We start from the raw sequence: 24,634 nt of genomic DNA on the forward strand, positions 1-24,634 counted from the left end.
CCCATGTGAAAAATCTGCATGGGATACTATGTGAAATTGAGGTGGTGCTAATGCAATTTGTCATACAGGGTAGAGAATACCTCGAGTGAGGCTAGGTCTAGAACATGCCCCACATTTTCTTATTTGCCTCTTATGTATTCATTTATTTATTTTTTATATTGGTGACACTTGGGGTTGCCATCAGGGCCTCATGCTTGCTAGGCAGGTGTTCTTCCTGTTGATCCACACCTCCATCCCTGTTTGCTGTTGGGCATTTACATGATGGGATTTCCTGAATTATTCCCCTCCATAACACTTCAACCATGACTCTCCTGAACTCTGCCTCCTCTGTAGCTAGGATCATAGGTCTGACACACCAATAGCATTCTCCTTTGGTTTTTGTGACAGGAGCTTGCTACGAAGGCCAGCGTATCACAAAACACACCATGTAGGTCAGGTAGCTAAACTGCTGCTCCTCCTACCTCAGCTTACTGAGGGTGGTGATAGCAGACCCCTGGCTCCACATCAGTTTTGGTCAAAGACTGTAAATTTTTGTCACACACTCAGTTCTACACTGTCTTTGTATAGCAGTTTGATTGGAATTTAGCTCATATGTTTTAAGCCAGTACTCCACCACAAGTTCCAGATGCAACTGCTCTCCACACAGCGATGCAGTGATTTTTCCTGTTGAGCTCTATTCGTGGCATGCTAATATCACTCCATGGAATGTCTCAAAATATTCCCACAAAACGATGCAAACCATAGTTCCTTTGTTTTCGGATATTTATTATTGTAGATGTGCCAGGTGGTTGCATATTGAGATTCTGAGGTGTGTTGGGTCACATTGGCTGGACAAAAAGCTGTCAAACCAGTATGATGAACTCCAGAGCTGCTGAAATTTCCAATGCAAGGGCCAAGGGTGGAGACATTTATTGAAAGAATTGAATTTTTATTAATATTTAAGAAATAACCTCAAACTTACGCATTAAAAGCTTTACAGGGTGTGGGTCAAAGTCACATCCTTAACAGTCACCGACTCTTAAAACATTGGACTAAGAGCAGGAAGAAGGAGACAAAACAGGATATGTTATTCAACTCATGGTAAGTGCACATGATTCAGGTCTTGAATCATTCATTCCCTTACTTGGTCATCAGCCTCTGTCTCTCTTCATTCATGTCTTTGCCCATAGACACTGAGATGAAGAAATGAATTTTGGATATGGGCAATAGCAGTATAGGACCATGCCTCTGGATTATGGGTCTGCCACAATCCCTGCTTTAATATTTGTCTTATTGCTATATTCATTAAACAGTAAACATTGGAGTACTGACACTCTCTTCCTTCGAAATGCCTTTTTATCACATTGACCTTGGCTCCTGTCAGGGTAATTAAGTATTTGCAGAGGCCAGGAAACTGTGGCTCAAACCAGGAATCCTTACTACCGCAGACGCTGAGGTCAGGATTGCAGTGTGAAGCCAGTGGGTAAAAATTGTAAGACCCTTTCTCAAACATACCTATCACAAGAAAAATAAAAGAGTATCACATTGAGACCAAGGTCCATGTTCAAATATGAGGACTCCTCTCGGATCTGTCCTGAGGCTTGATCAATTGCATGGCCCACAGTACAGACTCCAACAGAATATGCTTGCCTTTCCTACCACTGGCAAGCTGGCTAACATCCAGAATCTCAGACCTCACATTGATTTTCATGTAACACTACTCAGAATGAATCTGTATGTTGTTACAGCTCTTACTTACCTGTCCCAAGTACTGCAGGTAGCAATCAGCTGCACTGCCCTTCCAGAAATTATTGAAGAATTACAGATCAACAGTATTCCAGGGAGTTTTTTCACAAGGAGTGAGAGTTACACAAAAAAGGATATGAAACTGTTTTCCTATTCTCAATACTAGATAAATTTCATGTCATTCAACCATACAGTGCTATATTTGCAGCAGAGAAAAAAAAATCTAAGTGTCTCCTAAAAGCCTGCATGAGCTTTGGAATGCAGTCATTTAATGGCATGCATTTATTTCCCTCATCATTCTGACTGGGCATGACAGCAACAATCCGTCTTTGATGGGCAGCCAAAAAACAGCAAAGGAAAAAATAAAGGAACCTCAATCACTTTCTCCTCTGCTTCATGTAGCTACTAAAACAGGGTGGGATCAAGACCCAAGTTCAAGGACTGGACTCTTATGGACTCTGCCCTTGGGATTAACCACTTGTACGACACACAGTCCAGATTCCAACAAAATCTGCGTCCTTCACTACTCACCTGCAAATTGCACAAATCCAGAATCTCAGATGTGACATTTGGTTTCACTTTACATGAATCAGAAGGAATGTGCGTGTTGCTACTCCTCTTACTTTACCTATGTTACTTACCTGTCCCAAGTACCCCCTGCACCAGTTAGTTGCACTGCTGTTCTAGAACTTATGCAGTATTTACAAATATTTTCCACAAAGAAGTGATGGTTTATCCAAAATGCTGTCAAACTGTTTCACACATTTGTTGAGTTGTGGCCTCATTCCTGTTCATAGTCCAAGAGAGGAGAAATATTTAAATCGGAAATATTATTCCTTTTGTTTGTTTGCTTGTTCGTTTGTTTGGTTACTTGGGGTACTTGGGCTTGAACTCAAGGCCACCCCTTTAGCCACTGGACCGTCCTATTTTTGTGATGGGTTCTTTCCAGATGGGGTCTAGAGAACTATTTGCCTGGGCTGCAGTCGTACCCGATTCTCCTGATCTCTGCCTCCTGAGTAGCTAGGATTCCAGGCGGGAGCCACAGGCACCTGGCTGACATGGAATCTCCTAGAGGCGTGCAGGCTTTCAAAGTGGAGAAAGTTGATGTCATGTCTAGATTTACATATCCTTCCTGCACGGAAAGCTCTCCGTGTCTCCGAAAAGGCTGAATGAGCTTCTGAGGACTGTCAGTGAACAGCACAAAATTATTTCTCAGACAGCTGTAACTGAATGGTTCCGGATCTGCGTGAGGAAGCAAACAGCGAAATGGCGACAGGAACGCTTCTTGACGCTGAGCTGGCGTCAGAGAGGTGGCCATGGTAACCATTGTGACAACTAGACTTGCAGCCTAGGGATGGCGTCCTGTAGCAGGTTAGTGCCAGGCAGGTTGGGCCACCTGGAGCCGCCAGGCAGGACGGTGGTTTGCGCTGCCTCTGAGGCGCTGATGGGGATGCTGGGATTTCGTCGGTAGCGCTGTCTGGGCGTTTGTCTAACAGCCAGTCTTTTACCAGCAGCTAAAACCAGAATTAAAGGGGACTTCATCCAGGAGTACTGCTCCTAGGACGCCCTTTTCACTTAGCCACCAACACTATGTGTCAGAAAATCCAAGTGAATTTCTGTAAGGTTCCCACTTCAGTTCTTAACATCTCCTGTCCTCTTGCTATGATTCCTAATCCTCTGTCACCTTCAGTATGGTGACTACACCTGTTCTATGATGAAGCCGGCTCCACCCTCCGGAAGACGCAGTCTAGACCTCGACATGGTTACCGCCCTCAGCTATGCAGCTATGGATTGGTGCGATCATATGTCACTCAGAGCGTCGAGTTCTGCCGATTGGAGGCACGGCATGTAGACTGCCCAATCGGACACAGAAGTAGAGGCCACGGGGCGGGCTTCAGCGATCTGGGGCGGGTTTTAAACTGACAGTCGCTGTCAGAGAACAACTAGGACTTGTGTCCAGGCTGTGTCCTCTGTTGAGGACGTTCAGGTGACTTGTCAGGCTCAAGCAAATTACATGGAGGTCGCCCGGCACGCTAAAACCAAGGATATGGGGCGCAGGTCAGCGTCCTGAAGGAGAAGGGCGGCAGTTTGTAGCAAGCGGTTGGCGTCTCCCCACTCCGCGTCGATGAGTCCTGGAGGGCAGCTGGACCGGGGTCGCCTCTGGCCTTGGCGGTTGGGGACGCGACCTTTAGCGCCTTCTGGCTGGGGGAGGGGCTGTCAGGACAGGGCGCGGGCCTAACGCTCTCCCTACTTGTGGATGACGGGGAGGTGAGCGGGCATGTGGACATGGTAGGATGTGTGGTCCATGCCCACCCCAGGCTGCCTTCCTCCTGTGGGCCCACGCTTTTGTCCCCAACTTTCCAAGTAAGTGAAAAGCAGTCTTAAATACAACCACCGTCACCTCCTAATCCAGCGCCTCTTTGGTGTAACCATCAACCCTGAAACATCCTCATCCCAGCCCATATCCCACAGCACCGACTTCCCCTTTCCGCAGCATTATCAACGATTCATTGCTCAGGCACAGTTCTAACAGACAGTATTGCATCCTTTTTCCTTTTTCAAAGGGTGCTGAATATTTCTCTGTTTGTGCACATAGTTCACATTAGAGGAAGGCAGAGAAGGATCTCTTGAGCCCTGTTTGTTTTCTAGGTTTTTTTCTTTTTTTCGCTTTTTTGTCTCCTTGACACTGGCACCTGATCTGAACATTTGGATCATCTGGCCATTTAGTTCTGGCCCAGGGCTTCCTTGTTGACTTTCATCAGGTGCCCACAGCTGCCCTGGTCTGTTCAAAGCCCAGTTCAACACAGATAGCAGTCGCTTGACGACTGAGCCTTACACCTCTGAAGGGATCTGTCCTTCTTAAATGTCTCTGTACATATAAATGCTTCTGTCCCCATACTGAGGTCCTCCTGTGTGTTGTCTGAGATGGTCAGGACACATTTAATGTTATTTTTCACATGATGAACAATAGGAAATATACGGTCACATGCATTCTATCAAAATTGCGTGTATTGTTATTTCTTGATGTTGATTATTGCAATATTATACATTAATAGCATACAATCATATCAGATAATGATGGCTACTCCTATTCTTACAATAAGAGGAGTCTACGCAAATTTCATGCACACAGACACATTCAGATGACTTTAGAATTTGCTGTAAGGTTCTTTATGAAAAATGATTTGTGTTGATATTTAGATTGATTTTGGGGGAACAACTTAAAGTGGTGGTTTTATCTACACACCTGTAGTATGTAACCCAGATTTTGATGTCCTCTTTTCCATTTTTCTTTCATCCTAAATTCACAAATTTTCTGTTTCAAAACATGTCCCTATGTGAAACACCTGCATGTTATCCTATGTGAAATTGAGGTGGTGCTAATGCTATTTGTCATTCAGGGTAGAGAATATCTCGAGTAGGCTAGGTCTAGAACATGCACCACATTTTCTTATTTGCCTCTTATGTATTCATTTATTTATTTTTTATATCGGTGACACTTGGGGTTGCCATCAGGGCCTCATGCTTGCTAGGCAGGTATTCTTCCTGCTGATCCACACCTCCAGCTCTATTTGCTGTTGGGTATCTCCAAGATGGGGTGTCCTGAATTATTTCCCTCCACAACACTTCAACCATGATCGTCCTGAACTCTGCCTCCTCTGTAGCTAGGATCATAGGTCTGACACACCAATGGCGTTCACCCTTGGTTTTTGTAACAGGGGCTTGCTAGGAAAGCTGGGGTATCAGAAAACACACCATGTAGCTCAGGTATCTGAAACAAGTGATCCTCCTACCTCACCTTACTGAGTGTGCTGATAGCAGACCTTTGGCTCCATATCAGCTTTGGTCAAAGACTTTACTTTTTTGTCACACACTCTATTATACACTGTCGTTATATAGCAGTTTGGTTGGAATTTCAGCCCATATGTTTTAAGCAAGTACTCCACCAGGAGCTCCAGAACCACCTGGTTGGTGGTTAGATTTGGTTGTCATTACTCTACTGTTGGATTATTTTGTTGATACTGGGATGTGAATTCTGGGCTTTGCACTTGCAAACAGGCACTCTACCACTTGAGCCATACCTCCAGCTTGTGTTTACTCTAGGTTGTGCTGTTTCTCAGGACTGGAAAGAGTGCACCCTAGCTTTTCACCAGCTGGAACTTGTCTCTGGTACCTACAAATGTCTGGTCATAGACCAGAAAAGCCCAATGTGACTGAGGCAGTGATCTCCAACAAGAGCCAGTTGGCGGAATGCTTGGGGTGCTCTACGGGGGATTGAGTGGTTGTAAATGATTCTGTGTGGGAGTTAAGGTAAGGAAAATGAGAGGCCCAGAGGTGGAGCACACCATACCTCCGGTTTTATCTCCTAGAGATGCTAGATGATTGGTGGATGGTACTAGTCTACCGTCTTCACTTTCATTACAGACTTTTTTCTTTCAATCTTGTGTTCCTTTGTTATTTGTTATATTCTTTAGTCACATGCTGTGATGCTCTTTTTTCTTTTTTTTGTGATGCTGTGGTTTGAATTCAGGGCCTACACCTTGAGCCAATCCACACTTCAGTCCTATTTGTGATGGGATTTTTTGAGACAGGGTCTCAACTATTTGGGCTGGTTTAGAATCGCAATCCTCCTGATCTCTGCCTCCTGGGTAGACAGGTTTATAGTCGAGAGCCACTGGTGCCTGGCTGTGATGCTTTTCTGTTTGTCATTTGTGCCTCTATTACAGTTTTTTTTTCTTTGTAGTTACCACAGGGATTACCTAAAATATTATGGTTTTGATATTCTGAGTTCAATTAACAACACTTAACTATAATTTCCTTTGAGGATTCTGTACCATTATTTCTGTACTACTCATATTTTGTGCTGTTAATATCATTTTATATCTTTGTTAAGATGTGCAAAGGTTTTAGAGAGGCTACAGCTCAGGGGCTGGAGTTGAGTGTCATGGTCCCCTCCAAATCTGCTATTGGGTGTGGCTGTGCAAACCTGAACATGGCACATATTGAATCTCCAGTAACAAAATATTACAGCTATAGGTATTTAATAGATTTGTGTTTTAATTTATTCTGAAGTTCAACATCGTTTACACATTGCCTTCATGGCATTAGATGATTCTAAATTTGACTAAAACTTTACCTTTACCTGTGAGTTTAATAATGCCATATGTTTTATACTTTTTTAAAGCATCTTTTTAGCTGCAAGAACCTCTGTTAGCATTTTTTAAGGCTGATCTCATGATGAACTCCCTCAGCTTTTGTGTCTTGAAATGTTTTTCTTCATTTGTGAAAGATGGAAAGTTTAGCTGGGTATAATATCCTTGCTTGGCAATTTTCTCCTTCTAGCACTTTGGACCTGTTATTTTCTTCCTTCCTGGCCTTCAGTTTCTGTTGAGAACTGTTCTCTTATCTGTATAGTGGTTCCCTCATACATGATGAGTTTCTTCACTCCTGTTGCTGTCAGATTCTGTCTTTGACTTTTGCCAATTTGATTATATTGTGTCATGGATTATCCTTATTTTTGAATTGATCTTCTTTGGAACAGTTTGAGGTCCTGAATCTACATGTCCATATTCTTTGTAAGATGTGCAAAGTTTTTACACAGTATTTCTTTGCATTTCTGCCTCTCCTGATATTCCCATATTTTGTATTGAATTTGGTGTTGTCTCATAGGCCCATGGTGCTCTCTTCACTCTTTTTCAACTGTTTCCCACTTTTTGTTGCTCTAATTGGATAATTCCTAACCTATTATATTTGAATTTTCTAATTATTCTGTTTGATTGAGCCTGCTGTTCAAGCTGTATACTGTATTTTTAGTTCATTTTCTTCTTTGGCTCCAGGATATATGTGATTCCCCTCCCTTCGTTCTCTGGTTCTGTGGAATCAAAACCACGTCTTCACATATGCTAGTTAAGTGTGCTATCACTGAACCACACCCTCGGGTCCTGTCTCTGTTTCTTTATCAAACTTCCCATTTTTTCATACATTGTTTTACTCATTGTGTTTAGCTCTTTATTTTTCTTGCATCTCTTTGGACGTTGTAACAATAATTATTTGGAGTTGTCTTCAGGTATTTTCTCTTTCTCCATTTCTAAGAGGCTAATTGATGGAACTTTATTTAATTTTACTGTAGTGCTGTCACGTTTGCCTAATTCTTGTTTATCCAGATAGCCTTGTGTTGGTGTCTGTGCACATGAAGGAAAAAGTCCTTCTTTCAGTCTTTTTTGGTGTGACTGGGCTTTGAATGCAGGAGTCCAGAGCTTGCAAAGCAGATGCTCTACCACTTGAGCTACTTCTCCAGTCCATTTTGCTCTGGTTATTTTGAGGTTGGGTCTTGCAAAGCATTTTCCTGTCCTGACCATCCTGCCAATCTCAGCTTTCCAAGCAGTTAAGATCACAGGTGTGAGCCACCAGCACCTTACCTTTCAGTCTTTACAGATTTTTTTTTGCTAGTTGAAGTCTTATGAGGTTGTCTGGAGAATAGAATTGCTTCTGATAGTGGTTGAACAGGACTTGACGTGGGTCTTGTGGACTGCTGTGATCCCCTTAGGAGGCCTGCTCCCAGGGTCTCTAGTGGGTATATGTCCTTTCTGGTTTGTCTCTAGGACCTTGGCTCTGTGTTTGGCTTGTGTTTTGATGAGGTTTGCTTAGAAGTTTGCTTAAAGGTTTGCAGATCTTGGGCCTGTTACCTACCACACTGATGAGTGTGGTATTCACTCCATTTCTGGGAGTTCTGCTGTTAGAACACTGGATGGGTCTCTGGTAATCCATGCTGCTGTGGTCCATGGCCAGGTGAGGCTGAAAATGAGTCAGGATTATTCAGGGCCCACAAGTGAAAGTGCCATCCTCAGGTCAGTTTCCAAAGTCGCATGTACAAGGTTCCTGAGTAATCAACATCCTTTCACACCACAGGTGAGATTGCTGGAGTCACTTACATGACAATGTCTATGATTTATAATATAATAAAGGTCACCCTGCTGGGCACTCATAGACATGTCTCCTTTGGGATCCATGCATCATCTTCTGGTGAGGACCCAACTGGGTGTCACCACTTCCAGACCCCAGGTGGAAGGGTCAGGGCCAGGCTTCAGGGATGTGGCAGGCTCTGTTGTGGAACTGAGGTTGGCAAGGCCAAGTCGGCAGCACCGGTTCCTATGCAGGCAGGACAGTTCCCAGGCTGTAGCTCAGGGGCTGGAGCTGAGTGTCATGGCCCCCTCCAGATCTGCATCGATCTGTGGCTGTGCAAACCTGAACATGCAGGTGAGTCAATACCCCTAGGTTCTTTAATGCATATGGTTGTCCTGATGCTGCAGCTGAAAGAATTTGGAACCATGTTGCAAGTTAATTTTTGGTTTCAATTCTGTGCCCGATGGTGGTGGGCCACTTCTGTTAAATGTAACATCTCTTTTCCCTTGTGTTTTATTTTTGTGATGCCTTTCTAAGTGGTATCAGGTTTAAACATTTGCATTTTCAAAATGTTTTTTAGATTGTCCTCTTGATCTTTGTTCATTTTATTATTTTTAGGTACTTTTTTGTGGTACTAGGGTTTGAATTGAGGACCAATACCTTGAGCTACTCCACCAGCCCTTTTTTGTGATAGGTTTTTTTCAAGCTAGGGTCTCAGAAACTGTTTGCCCAGGCTGGCTTTAGATCCTCCTGATCTCTGCCTCCTGAGTAGCTAGGATTACAGGTGTGAGCCACCGATGTTCAGATATTTTTAGAGACATGCTCTCACTTTGTAGTACAGGCTTGCCTCATACTCATTATCTTCCTCCTTCAGTCTCCTGAGTGCTGAAATTACAGGCATGTACCACCATGTCCGCTTAACACTTGATTTTTGTGTGACAGTCTTGTATCTTCTTTCTAATTCATTCATGCTTTCAATTAGTTATTTTGCTGCTTCTTTTGGATTTTCTCTATAGACAGTTTTGCTATACGTGTATAAACCGTATGTTGCATCCTATCCCAAACAATGGATGGATATTCATTAGCTTTAGTCTTGTTTTCCAACACCCTTCCTTGTATACATTATTATCCAGTATTTTCATTCAGTGCTTTATGTACAATTAGACACTTCTTTTCTTTACACAAAATATTTTCTAGATTTACCTAAATTTTTACCTTTTTTTGCATTTTCTTACTGGTTCTGGTATATTTGCCTCCTGTAAGTACATATTTTAGAACTTCCTCTGGTGATAACTTTCCAAACTTTTGTTGTCCTGCAAATGTCTTCATTTTGCCTTTGTTCTTTGGGTAATTTCTTCCTGTCAATAAATTTTAGCTATTATTTCACTGTTTTGGTCTGTCAGCTTTATCTATATAATATGGTTCTCAAACCTTTCAAAAAAGACTTATTTTGACAAATTATCAAAGTCATTTTTGTTTTGATGGTGCTGGGGTTTGAACTGAAGGCTTCACACTTGCTAGGCAGGCAGGCAACCATTCCTTCACCACCCCATCAAAAACATAGAGATTAACATGACAGTAAGTTCTTTTTTTAGTGTATGGAATTATTTATTAAAATACCAGTTCAATTTCTGGCATAATGACGTTGAAATTACTATCACATTACAAGTAGAAATTAGTTACTATATAGGAAAATTAACAAGATTTTCAAAGCTTTTGACTATTGGAGTATAAGCCTTCTACAAATATCCTGTGTAGTTCACAAATATACTTAGAGAAACTGGATATAATACAATGAACAAATGGTGATTCACAGAAACCTACGTGAAAACGTGAAGGGAGGATTTGTGTCTGTCTTTCCAGAGTCAACAATAGAGGATATTTTGTCTGAAGACAAGACATCTACACTTCAAACTCCTTTGCCAGGACCTGTTGAGAGAGGGATGTCCTCCTGACAAAAGCTTAGACTTTGAGAAGCAGCTACTCTCGATACCCTATAGGACTGTGATGGACACAGATGATATTTTCTGGGAGGAGTAGTGTCTAAACTGAGGCAGGTGTGAGAGAGAGGTGGGGAGAAAGTGGTCCCAGGAAGGAGGGAGGGAAGAAGAAAAGATGGAAGAAAGAGAAAACAGGAAGATGAAGAGAGGAAATACAAAGATAATGGGAGATAGATGGGAGGAATGGCAGGCACATTTTCAGCTCACCAGCCCCCTCCTTGGACTGTAAGGGCTGTGCATTCTTCATTCCTAGACAGGTTGTGTTGAGGCCTCAGGGAACCCACCACTGGGAAAGACACCTGCAGAGATAAACCTGCTCCTTCACTTTGACCTTAGTGCTCTGCCCACAGTCTACCCCACAGTGGGCTTCAGGGCATCCCCAAGGGTCTGCAAGGAAGGTAAGTGAAGCCTTGCTTTCAGAGCTGGTTTCCAGGCTGAACTGGTAAGTGCTCTGGGTGCTGGAAGGCAGAAGGCATGAGGATCAGTGAAAACTGGAGTAGTAAGAGGCCCTGATTTGGGGATAAGAGAGGACAGTGGAATAACATGGAGAGGAGGTCTGCCCTCCCAAAGCAATGCACCTCCAAGCTGGGTCTCCAGGGTCCATTCTGAGGTGGAGTGCATTCCCCTTGCTGGGGTGGGGGAGGGCATTTATGAGGCAGACGGGCAAGTTTGACTGTGTCATCCTGCATGCTGGTGTGCTTATGCTTGCACTGTAGGTGAGTGTGTGTGGGGTTGTATGTGCATCTATATTAGATTCTTTTTTAAAATGTGGTATTGAGGTTTGAACTCAGGGCTTCATACATGCTAAGGAAGTGCTCTACCACTTGAGCCACTCTCACCATTCCTGTTTTGTGTTGGGTATTTTTGAGATAGGATCTCTTGAACTATTTGCTGTGCCTGGGTATGACCCACAATCCTCCTGATCTCTGCCTCCTCAGTTGATAGGATTGCAGGCATGAGCCACTGGTTCCAAGCTTCTATTAGATTTTTGTAGCTGCTTTTGCAAGTTACTGCTACACCCTGGTAACTTAAAACAAGGGAAATTCTCCTTCTCCCTTTTCCTTTCCCCACCCCCAGAGGTTAGAATTCTGAAGCAAAAGTGTCAGCAGGGCCATGCTCCCTTTAAAGACTCAGGAAAAATTCTTCATTGCCTCTTCAGCCAGGTGTTTGTATCACTCCAACCTCTCTCTCCATTTTCACATGTCCTCTCCTCTGTTTCCTCTGCTTTTCTAGTTATTGGATTTAGAGCCCACCCTAATCCATGACAATCTCATCTCAAGATATGTTCCTGAATTAAATCTGCAAAGACCCTCTTTCAAACAAGGTACCATTGTGAAGTTCCAAGTGGATATGAATTCTGGGTGTGTGTGGGGGGCACTGGTCAACCAACACAAAGCTTTTGGACATGTGGCTGCTGTGTGCCCCAAGATTATCCCTCTTTCAAATGAGTACTGGCCTTTATCCCTGCTAGGTAGATATATGCAGAATAAAGGACAATGTTATCATGTCTGGCTGAGTGTTCACTGAGTGTCATTGCCAGTGTATATTTTGGAACCAGGGTACCTGGGTCTCTGTGGAACTCTGTCTGCTTTTGCACCTGTGCACATCTTAGCTCTATAATACAGGTGCATGAGCAGAGAGTGCTCCATAGGCTGGATAGTGTCTCTTGAGAAACCAGGGCACTGGGACAGGATCTGGTAGCCTGCTTGCATATGCACCAGCTTAGAGCTGAGTCTGGAAGCCTGCAGCAATGAAAAGGACCCTGGGTTTATTCTCACGTAGATCCAGGTACCTGCAGAGAACTTGGAGATCCCCCTTGGACAGCCTCATGAAGAGGTTGTTGGGGAAAAGTGTAGCCTGGACAACATTCCATGGAGAAAGGGACCTGGAAAACTAATTATTAGTAGCATCTGTGCATTTATGAGCAGGACTCCTGCCTTGAGGTGCTGAGAGTTGGGAGACATTCACACTATCAGGAAAAATTAGCCTGGTATGAGATTGACGTTCTGGATAGTTACAGCACCAACATGGGTCACCTGTCAGGGAATGATAAGTGAGGACCAGCTCAACAGGCTACCATTAGTAATGGTGATAGATGACAGCAGTGTTAACAGTGTCAGCTGTCAAGCTTTCAGAAATTTGTGCTGAGCACTTGGTGTGACAATCCCATGGGGTTCTCACACTGCTTATCCCAACACACAATGAGAATTGTGGTTTTAGCTCAAGTTCTGCACAACTCCACAACCTGCAGTTGTCTCCAAAAATTATTTGTCCCTGTGAAATGAGGAGGGCTGGAGAAGAGGAAGACAATGGGCAGGCACAATGGCCAGAGATCAGGGCCCTAGATCAAAGCTGGGACTGGGTTCCCATGGTGGACAGCCAGGGAGTGTGGTCCAGAAATGGTGGCTGAAGGAGGGAGGAATGAGGAATAGGAAGAATGAGTTGTGGCTAGTGTTAACATTATTGGTTTAGCTGGCCAAGTTCCCACTAGCCCATGCATGTTTCTTTCACATGTGTGATGACCCTTCCTTGAGTGGAGTCAAATTGTCCATCTCCCAGGTGACATTCTGGGTCCTACAACACAAGCACTAGACTGACCTTTGCCAAGAAAGAACACATAGCAACTGTCCTCCAGGCAGGCTTTTGGTCAACTTTGTGATTTTGGAGAAAACCTTGTCCCACGGGGAACATTTGGAAACTTGTCAAGACAGTAGCTTGAGTTAGTCAATGATACATATATATCTGTATGAAAAACAATATATGTATATTCACACATTTTTAGTGAACTTGAATGGCAGGCTTTTGAGTTCATTTTACTTGTCAACAAATGACATTTTATCCTGGTTGATCTGCAAAACTGTGAGAACCCTATTTTATTAATTTATACTTATCTATTCTCATTTGCTACTCTTGTTTCCACTCCCCATGCACCTGTCATAATTCATTCAAAGTGTGTCCTGTTTGCCTGGATTCTTACAACATAGGTCCTGTTGCATAGACATTATTCAGTGCTGGGATCTCCTCTCTGCACTCAGAAATGTGTCATCCATTTTACTGTATTTATGTCAAGTTTGTGGTTCCTAAATTTTCCTTGGATTTCATGATGTGAATTCACCTCATTTTTACTCCCCCACTTTCCCAGCTTGTGAGGTTCTTCAGGCTGCCCCAACTCTGTGCCATCCCACACAATGCTGCACTGAGTGTCCTTGGTCACATCCCTTTACCTGTGTGAGAAGTGTCTTCAAGTGGATTTCCAGGAGCTGTGTGTATGGGTCATAGAGTAAGTGTCCTGTATTTGATGATGAACTACCAGGTCCTTGATGGAATGGCTGCCTTAGGTTTTTTTTTTCACTTGACTAACAATGTTTGTATACATTTATGGTGTCCTGTGTGATAATTTGATTCACGTATATAATGTGGAAAGATCAAATCAGGGTAAACATCATATCCATGTCCTCAAGCATTTATGATTTCCACAGGTTGGAAAACCCCAGTCTCTTCTGGTGTGATTTTGAAGTATATAAAAAATTGTTGTCTTTAGTGTAGGCCAACCTGTAGCAGCATCGAGCTCCCTAAATTTTCTTACACTGATGAAAGATGATGTCACTTCCTTGCGGTTTTTCATTCTTACTAACTTTTTTGTCTGGGCTAACCTTGACCTGCCTCCTGGTATCTGTGATTACAGGTGTTTTTAATACTGCACATATCTTCTTGCAGACTATCAGGTGTTAACTTTATCCATGATTCTCTTTGTTTCAAAGATCTGTGATGTTGATATTGGTCTTGATCACCTTTATTTAGTTTTTGGTTCAGGATTTTCTTCTTTTAATAGTTTGATTTCATTTTTAAGAAGTCCCCACAATGAAAAACAATCATCCAACACTTATTTTATTTATTTGCTTTTTATTTTAAATGTTTTCCTTCCTGTTGTTTGTTTTTGAGTACTGGGGTTTGAACTCAGGGTTTTACACTTGCTAGGCAGACACTCTACCTCTTGAGCCAAGCTTCTAGCCTGTTTTTGTCTGGTTATTTTTGAAATAAGGAATGACTGGTTTTGCCCAGGCTGGCCTGGACCTCAGTCTTGCTATTTTGTACTTCCCACCACAGCTGGGGTGCAGATGCACACATGTCTGCCTATTGGTTGAGATGGAGCCTCTAGAACTTTTTGCTTGGGTTGCCCTCAAACCGAGATCCTCCTGATCTCAACCTCCAAATACCTAGGGTTGCAGGCATGAGTCACCAGTTCCTGGAAGTTTTTGTTTTTGAGGTAGTGTCTCACTAATTTTGCTCAGGCAGGTCTCAAACTCATGATCCTCTGCTTTTGCCCCCCAAGTACCTGGCAAACTTTTCTTGTAGTTAGTGTATTTTTATCTTCCACAGTTAGACCCTTTAATTAGTCTTGATTCTGTCTTTGAAAGTATCTTTTATTTCTATAGAAAGATACTTTTGTCAACAGCCTCTCTGAATTATTCCTCCTTTGCCTATTAAATGTGTGCTGTGATCTCACCTATCAAGGCCTGATCTTTGTCTAAGGCTTTCATTTTGTCTACTTTTTAGGGCTTCCTTTCCCTCATCTATGTCAAGGTTAGACTCGTTATTCATGGATCTTTATTTAGTCATGGAAGTTTTATAATAAGTGTGTCACTTTCTCAAGAACTCCAACTACATATTTTATGAGGACATCTTTGGGGAGATTATCTATGTGGGAGAATTACCATCTGGCTATTGTTGTCTTTCAATTTCAAGATTTTTAAAAATTATCTGCCATGTTTTCTGTTCATGAGAGGTTTAGTTGATTTCCATGGATGCCTTCTATGGTCTGGGTTAAACTAAAGCCTATACACTTAATCATTTTTGGTGCTAATTTGAATAGTGCCTTCCTTTTGTTTTACTTTTCATGTTTAAAAAAAACAACTTGAGACAATTGGCAAATAGAATACAGAAAATTCTTGTACTTTTCTCACATAACTTCTCTCAGCAGTACAATACATAACCCTAGTATAATTATCAGGAATTTAACATCACCACAATTATTTTAAGCAGACTACAGGTCTGAAGTTTTGCCAGTTTTTCTACTAATACCATTTATGTTCTATCATATAATCAATTAGACTTAATTGTCATTTCAAATTTCATTACCATTTATTTCTTTCCTTTTGGCAGTACCAGGGTTTGATCTCAGGGCCTCCCACTTGCTAGGTAGGTGCTCTATCACATTAGCCATGCCCCTAACCCTTTTGGCTTTAGTTATTTTTGAGACCAGGTCTTGCCTTATGCTTGGACCATAATTCTCTTTATTTTTACTTCCTGTGTAACTGGGATGACAGGGGAACACCACCTGGTGAGATTGGGTCCTGTGAGCTTTTTCTCTGGGCTGGAATTGAACCATGACTATCCCTATCCACACCTTCCAAGTAACTAGGATTACAGGCTTGAGACACGGTACTCAGCCAAGTCATGTACCTTCGAATTGGAGACTCAACCGACATGTCACTGAGTAGAAACACTGAGGTCCTAGCACTGGGATTTAAACATAGTAGTAATAATAATTGTTTTTATCAGTAGCACTATTTATTGAGTTCTTGTCAGAGGTCATGTACTTAAGATCCATGATTTTGTTCAAACCTCAACACATTATTACAGTTCTTCCTGTATTCATGAATCCTACATCTGTGTTTCAAAAATGTATTAGGTCTGTGATTCCTGTGTCTATATTAAGCAAATATCATTTTTTTCTTCTGATAATTCTTTTAAAAATGTGGTATGATGACTACTTATATCACAATATATTGTGTTCAATATTCTAAGTCATCTAAACATGATTTAAAGTCTGAGAGTATGTTCATAGGTTCTATGCAACACTGCTATATTCTCAAAAGGGATTTGAGCACCTGAAGTTTTGATATCTGGTAGATAGGGCTGTGCTGAAACTAATGCCCTATGAATGCTAAGGGATGATAACATAAACACGCATTTGCAGGTCGACTAATCATATCTTGGATAGGTGAAGGAGCCTCTCACATGTTCTTGGAGGCCAGAACTCACTGGGAACCCTTGTGCTCCTAAACACTGAGTAATGTTTTCTGTCTCCCATCAGGTATGGCTGCCATACCTGGTTTAAACTTCACCTTCATGTCTGAGTTCATCCTCATTGGCTTTTCCACCTTTCCCCACCTTCAGCTGATGTTCTTCCTGCTGTTTCTGCTGATGTATTTGTTCACACTGCTGGGCAACCTGATCATCATGGCCACCATCTGGAGTGAGCGCAGCCTCCACACACCCATGTACCTCTTCCACTGTGCCCTGTCCATCTCCGAGATCCTCTACACCTTGCCCATCATCCCACACATGCTGGCTGACCTGCTGTCCACCCACCACTCCATCTCCTTCCTGGCCTGTGCCTGCCAGATGTTCTTCTCCTTCACATTTGGCTTCACCCACTCCTTCCTACTCACTGTCATGGGCTATGACCGCTATGTGGCCATCTGTCTCCCACTGCACTACAATGTGCTCATGAGCCCCCATGGCTGTGCCTGTCTGGTGGCCTGGTCCTGGGTTGGTGGCTCTGTCATGGGGATTGTGGTCACAACAGTCATATTCAACCTCACCTTCTGTGGACCCAATGACATCCACCATTTCTTCTGCCATATGCCATCTCTGTTGAAGTTGGCCTGTGGAGAGGATGTACCAGTAGTGGGCAAAGTTCTGGGCCTGGTGTGTATCTCAGCCCTTCTGGGCTGCTTCCTTCTCATTCTGCTCTCCTATGCCTTCATTGTTGCTGCCATTTTGAGTATCACCTCAGCTGAGGGGCGATACAAAGCCTTCTCCACCTGTGCATCCCACCTGACAGTGGTAATGGTGCACTATGGCTTTGCTTCTGTCATCTACCTAAATCCCAAGGACCCCCAGTCCCTGGAAGGAGACACTTTGATGGGCATCACCTACACAGTCCTCACACCCTTCCTCAGCCCCATCATCTTCAGTCTGAGGAGAAGGAACTCAAGACCACCATGAAGAAGACTTTGCTGAGTAAACTCTTTCCCCAGAATCCCTGAAGATGCTGGCTTTCTAGCAGGAATATGGTGGGAGGAAGCTCATTTATCCTTCTTGGTCACTCTTCCCTCTGTCTTTCCATTCTCTCTCTCTCTCTCCCTCTGTCTCTCTATCTCTGTCTCTCTCTCTGCCCTGCCATATGCCTTTCTTCCTTGTGAATAGTGATGTTATATCACTTGAAACATTTGAACATTTTTCATTGACTAGATATGGTCTTTTGGGGCACCTTTATTGAGAAATCAACATACTATATAATTCAACCATTTATAGGTTTTCATAGTAATCAGCACAGCCATTTTAAAACACCTTTACAGCCTCCACAATAAACTCTGAACCCTAAAAGTTAAGGTGGTAAATATCTGTGATCCTAACCCTAAGGAGGCTGAGTCACTAGTACTGCAAATTCAAGCCCAGCTTGGACTACATAGTAAATTTGGGGCTAGCTGTGTCTATGCAGCAAGACCCTATCTAAAAAAAAAAAATTCTGAGACTTTCACTCATATACTGGCAACCACAAATATACTGTTTTGTTTCTATGGGTTTGATTTATTTCACACAGATGGACTCATACAATGTGTGTCCTTTTGAGTCTCAGTTCTTTCCTTCAACATTATTCTTTTAAGGTTCATCACATTGTAGCATGGATCAGGTGGTTGCATGATATTCCATTAATTGGATAGTTCACATCTGTTACTCACTCATGAGTTGATGGGCATTTGCATTGTGTCAACCTTTTGGACTATGATGAATTATGCAGCTGTAAATATTCATGTATAAGCTTTTGTGTATGCATATGTTTTCATAAGTTTTGGCATATTACTGGGAGTGGAGTTCTTCTTCATGGCTGCATAAAATTCCATTGTGTATAGATACCACATTTTCTTAATCCATTCGTCAGTGCTGGGGCATCTTGGCTGTTTCCATAACTTGGCTATTGTGAATAGTGCCGCAATAAACATGGGTGTGCAGGTGCCTCTGGAGTAACCTGTGTCACAGTGTTTTGGGTATATTCCCAAGAGTGGTATTGCTGTATCAAATGGTAGATAATGTCTAGCTTTTTAAGTAGCCTCCAAATTTTTTTCCAGAGTGGTTGTACTAGTTTAAATTCCCACCAACAGTGTAAGAGGGTTCCTTTTTCCCCACATCCTTGCCAACACCTGTTGTTGTTGGTGTTGCTGATGATGGCTATTCTAACAGGGGTGAGGTGGAATCTTAGCGTGGTTTTAATTTGCATTTCCTTTATTGCTAGAGATGGTGAGCATTTTTTCATGTGCTTTTTGGCCATTTGAATTTCTTCTTTTGAGAAAGTTCTGTTTAGTTCACTTGCCCATTTCTTTATTGGTTCATTAGTTTTGGGAGAATTTAGTTTTTTAAGTTCCCTATATATTCTGGTTATCAGTCCTTTGTCTGATGGATAGCTGGCAAATATTTTCTCCCACTCTGTGGGTGTATCTTCAGTTTAGAGACCATTTCTTTTGATGAACAGAAGCTTTTTAGTTTTATGAGGTCCCATTTATCTATGCTATCTCTTAGTTGCTGTGCTGCTGGGGTTTTATTGAGAAAGTTCTTACCTATACCTACTAATTCCAGAGTATTTCCTACTCTTTCCTGTATCAACTTTAGAGTTTGTGGTCTGATATTAAGATCCTTGATCCATTTTGAGTTAATCTTGGTATAGGGTGATAAACATGGACCTAGTTTCAGTTTTTTGCAGACTGCTAACCAGTTTTCCCAGCAGTTTTTGTTGAAGAGGCTGCTATTTCTCCATCGTATATTTTTAGCTCCTTTGTCAAAGACAAGTTGGTTATAGTTTTGTGGCTTCATATCTGGGTCCTCTATTCTGTTCCACTGGTCTTCCTGTGTGTTTTTGTGCCAGTACCATGCTGTTTTTATTGCTACTGCTTTGTAATATAGTTTGAACTCAGTTATTGTGATACCTCCTGCATTGATGTTTTGACTGAGTATTGCCTTGGCTATTCGTGGCTTCCTGTGTTTCCATATAAATTTCACGGTAGATTTTTCGATCTCTTTAATGAATGTCATTGGAATTTTGATGGGAATTGCATTAAACATGTAGATTACTTTAGGGAGTATCGACATTTTTACTATGTTGATTCTACCAATCCATGAGCATGGGAGATCTCACTTTCTATAGTCTTCCTCAGTCTCTTCAGAAGTGTATAGTTTTCCTTGTAGAGGTCTTTCACATCTTTTGTTAGGTTTACGCCTAGGTATTTGATTTTTTTGAGGCTATTGTAATGGAATTGTTTTCATACATCCTTTTTCCGTTTGCTCATTGTTAGTGTATAGAAATGCTAATGATTTTTCTATGTTAATTTTATATTCTGCTACCTTGCTATAGCTATTGATGATGTCTAGAAACTTCTGAGTAGAGTTTTTTGGGTCTTTAAGGTATAGGATCATGTCGTCTGCAAATAGGGATATTTTGACAGTTTCTTTACCTTTTTGTATTCCTTTTATTCCTTCTTCTTGCCTAATTGCTCTGGCTAGGAATTCCAGTACTATGTTGAATAGGAGTGGAGATAGTGGGCATCCTTGTCTGGTTCCTGATTTTAGAGGTAATGGTTTCAGTTTTTCTCTGTTAAGTATAATGCTGGCTGTAGGTTTGTCATATATAGCTTTTATAATATTGAGGTACTTTTCTTCTATTCCTAGTTTTCTTAGAGCTTTTATCATGAAATGGTGTTGGATCTTATCAAAGGCTTTTTCTGCATCTATTGAGATGATCAAGTGGTTTTTGTCTTTGCTTCTGTTAATGTGGTTTATTACGTTTATTGATTTTCATATATTGAACCACCCCTGCATCCCTGGGATGAAGCCTACATGGTCGTGGTGAATAATCTTTTTGATGTGTTGTTGAATTTGGTTTGCCATCATTTTGTTGAGAATTTTTGCATCAATGTTCATTAAGGAGATTGGCCTATAGTTCTCCTTTTTGGAGGTGTCTTTGCCTGGTTTTGGGATAAGTGTAATACTGGCTTCATAAAATGTGTTTGGCAGTTTTCCTTCCCTTTCTATTTCATGGAACAGTTTAAGGACGGTTGGTATCAGTTCTTCTTTAAAGGTCTGATAGAATTCAGCAAAGAATCCATCAGGTCCTGGACTTTTCTTTTTGGGGAGACTCTTGATTGCTGCTTCAATTTCATTTTGTGTTATAGATCTATTCAGGTGATTAATTTCCTCTTGGTTCAGTTTTGGATGGTCATATGTATCTAGAAATCTTTCCATTTCTTTTAGATTTTCAAATTTATTTGAATATAGGTTCTCAAAGTAGTCTCTGATGATTTCCTGGACTTCCATGGTGTTTGTTGTTATCTCCCCTTTTGCATTCCTAATTCTACTAATTTGGGTTTTTTCTCCCCTCATTTTAGTCAGGTTTGCCAGGGGTCTATCAATCTTGTTTATTTTTTCAAAGAACCAACTTTTTGTTTCATTAATTCTTTGTATGGTTTTTTTGGTTTCTATTTCGTTGATTTCAGCTCTTATTTTTATTATTTCTCTCCTTCTATTTGTTTTGGGATTTGCTTGTTCTTGTTTTTCTAGGAGTTTGAGATGTATCATTAGGTCATTGATTTGGGATCTTTCAGTCTTTTTAATATATGCACTCATGGCTATAAACTTTCCTCTCAGGACTGCCTTAGCTGTGTCCCATAGGTTCTGGTAGGTTATGTTTTCATTTTCATTGACTTCCAGGAACTTTTTAATTTCCTCTTTTATTTCATCGATGATCCATTCTTCATTAAGTAATGAGTTATTTAGTTTCCAGCTGTTTGCATATTTTTTGTCTTTACTTTGTTGTTGAGTTCTACTTTTACTTCATTGTGATCAGATAGTATGCACGGTATAATTTCTATTTTTTTATATTTGCTGAGACTTGCTTTGTGCCCTAGGATATGATCTATTTTGGAGAAGGTACCATGGGCTGCTGAGAAGAATGTATATTGTGTAGAAGTTGGATGAAATGTTCTGTAGACATCAACTAGGTCCATTTGATCTATTGTATATTTTAGATCTTGGATTTCTTTATTGACTTTTTGTTTGGATGACCTATCTATTGATGATAATGGGGTGTTAAAGTCTCCCACAACCACTGTGTTGGCGTTTATATATGGTTTCAGGTATTTCAGGGTATGTTTGATGAAGTTGGGTGCGTTCACATTGGGTGCATACAGGTTGATAATTATTATTTCCTTTTGGTCTATTTCCCCTTTTATTAGTATGGAATGTCCTTCTTTATCTCGTTTGATCAATGTAGGTTTGAAGTCTACTTTGTCAGAGATAAGTATTGCTACTCCTGCCTGTTTTCGGGGGCCATTGGCTTGGTAAATCTTCTTCCAGCCTTTCATCCTTAGCCTATGCTTATTTCTATCGGTGAGATGGGTCTCCTGTAAGCAACAAATTGTTGGATCTTCCTCTTTAATCCATTTCATCAAGCGGTGCCTTTTGATTGGTGAATTAAGTCCATTAACATTAAGCATTAGTACTGATAGGTACGTGGTGATTCCTGTCATTTAGTTGTCTTAGTTGTTTGAAGGTTTGATTGTGTATACCTATGTTGAGGTTACTGTCTACTGTCTTGCTTTTTCTTTTCCTGTGGTTTGGTGCTGCCTGTCTTTTCATGGTTATGTTGGGTTTCACTTTCTGTGTGCAGAATCCCTTGAAGAATCCTTTGTAGTGGTGGCTTTGTGGTCACATATTGTTTTAGTTTCTGCTTATCATGGAAGACTTTTATTGCTCCATCTATTTTGAATGATAGTTTTGCTGGGTAGAGTATCCTGGGGTTGAAGTTATTTTCATTCAGTGCCCAGAAGATCTCATCCCACGCTATTCTTGCTTTTAATGTTTCTGTTGAGAAGTCTGCTGTGAATTTGATGGGTTTACCTTTGTATGTTACTTGTTTTTTCTCTCTTACAGCCTTCAATATTCTTTCCTTAGTTTCTGAACTTGTTGTTTTAATGATGATATGTCGTGGGGTAGTTCTATTTTGATCTGGTCTGTTTGGTGTCCTGGAGGCCTGTTGCATCTGTATGCAAATATCTTTCTCTAGATTTGGGAAATTTTCTGTTATTATTTTGTTAAATATATTATGTATTCCCTTCGCTTGCACCTCTTCTCCTTCTTCAATGCCCGTGATTCTCAACTTTGGTCTTTTGATGGAGTCAGTGAGTTCTTGCATTTTCTTTTCACAGGTCTTGAGTTGTTTAATTAATAGTTCTTCGGTTTTTCCTTTAATTACCATTTCATCTTCAAGTTCTGAGATTCTGTCTTCTGTTTGTTCTATTCTGCTGGATTGGCCTTCCGTTTTGTTTTTGAGTTCTGTTTCGTTCTTTTTTCTGAGGTTTTCCATATCCTGGCTGTTTTCCTCTTTAATGTTGTCTATTTCTGTCCTGAGTTCATTTATCTGTTTATTCATCATGTTCTCTCTTTCACTTTGGTGTGTATACAGTGCTTCTATGGTTTCCTTTATTTCTTCTTTTGTTTTTTCAAATTCTCTATTTTTGTTATCTTGGAATTTCTTGAGTGTCTCCTGTACATTTTGGTTGACCCTATCCAGAATCATCTGTATAAAATTCTCATTGAGTACCTGTAGTATGTCTTCTTTTAAATTATTCTTGTGGGCTTCATTGGGTCCTTTGGCATAGTTTATCTTCATTTTGTTGGAGGCTGGATCTGAGTACCTGTTTTCTTCATTCCCCTCTGGTTCCTCTACTAATTTTTTTGCTGTGGGGAAACTGGTTTCCCTGTTTTTTCTATCTTCCCGTCATTGTCTTTGGTGGTGTTACTGTCCCTGTACTGTGTGCAATTAAGTATTTTCTAGCTTATAATAATAACAATGGTAATATTTAGAATGGAAGGGTGAGCTGAGATGGAAAGCAAAAAGTTTAAGAAATGGCAAAAACAAATACACAGACTGGAGGGAGAAAGCAGAACAAGGTGTCAGACAAGAAGATTTCAAAGGTATAAACAGGGAGCTTTAGTGTACTAATCAACAGTAAGCTGAACAGACATTAGAGAGACAGAGAGAGGATTGAAAATCAAAAATAAAACAAAGATAAGAATAAAAATAAAAAATAAGTAAATGAAAAAAATATCTATTTATAAAAATGTATTAAAATAAAATGAAAAAATAGAAAATTTTAAAAAACCAAAAAATCAAAAAACCTCCAAGTTCAAATGCAGTGAAGTCTCAGTCTCCAATCCTGTAGATGGTGCCTCAGATGTTGTTCTGTAGTTGTCTCATCAAAGGGGACGCATAAAGAAGAACAAAACTACACACACACGCACAAGAAAAAGCCCACCAAGTGTCCCAAGTTCAAATGCAACACAGTTTCAGTAAGTTTTTCAGCTTGCAGGTGTAATTCGGTTGTTCTCTCATTAAAGGTAGGGAGACAAAGAGAAAAAAAAAAAGAGTCTGAAGACAGTTCTGAGAATGGTTTCTTTTTTTTTCTTTTTTTATTTTATTTTTTTCTTTTATTATTCATATGTGCATACAAGGCTTGGTTCATTTCTCCCCCCTGCCCCCACCCCCTCCCTTACCACCCACTCCACCCCCTCCGGCTCCCCCCCCCCCAATACCCAGCAGAAACTATTTTGCCCTTATCTCTAATTTTGTTGTAGAGAGAGTATAAGCAATAATAGGAAGGAACAAGGGGTTTTGCTGGTTGAGATAAGGATAGCTATACAGGGCATTGACTCACATTGATTTCCTGTGCGTGGGTGTTACCTTCTAGGTTAATTCTTTTTGATCTAACCTTTTCTCTAGTTCCTGGTCCCCTTTTCCTATTGGCCTCAGTTGCTTTAAGGTATCTGCTTTAGTTTCTCTGCATTAAGGGCAACAAATGCTAGCTAGTTTTTTAGGTGTCTTACCTATCCTCACCCCTCCCTTGTGTGCTCTCGCTTTTATCATGTGCTCATAGTCCAATCCCCTTGTT

General features: G+C 41.2%; 1 pseudogene; it reads left to right on the top strand.

Annotated features, from left to right (window-relative positions):
• Window positions 1-8,715: 8,715 nt before the first annotated feature.
• On the top strand, window positions 8,716-17,683 carry LOC109680459 (olfactory receptor 10H5-like; annotated as a pseudogene).
• The last annotated feature ends 6,951 nt before the right edge of the window (window positions 17,684-24,634 follow it).

This window comes from Castor canadensis, chromosome 14 (assembly GCF_047511655.1).
Source record: "Castor canadensis chromosome 14, mCasCan1.hap1v2, whole genome shotgun sequence".
NCBI lineage: Eukaryota > Metazoa > Chordata > Mammalia > Rodentia > Castoridae > Castor > Castor canadensis.